Raw genomic sequence first — 310 nt, forward strand, 5'->3', positions numbered from 1 at the left:
AGAAATATCAATAACCTCAGATATGCAGATGACACCACCCTTATGGCAGAAAGTGAAGAACTAAAGAGCATCTTGATGAGAGTGAAAGAGGAGAGTGAAAAAGTTGGCTTAAAGCTCAACATTCAGAAAACTAAGATCATGGCATCCGGTCCTATCACTTCATGGCAAATAGATGGGGAAACAGTGGCAGACTTTATTTTTCTGGGCTCCAAAATCACTGCAGATGGTGACTTCAGCCAGAAATTAAAAGACGCTTACTCCTTGCAAGAAAAGTTATGACCAACCTAGATAGCATATTAAAAAGCAGAGA

Source organism: Bison bison, unplaced genomic scaffold, assembly GCF_000754665.1.
Source record: "Bison bison bison isolate TAMUID 2011002044 unplaced genomic scaffold, Bison_UMD1.0 scf7180017864239, whole genome shotgun sequence".
Taxonomy (NCBI): Eukaryota; Metazoa; Chordata; class Mammalia; order Artiodactyla; family Bovidae; genus Bison; species Bison bison.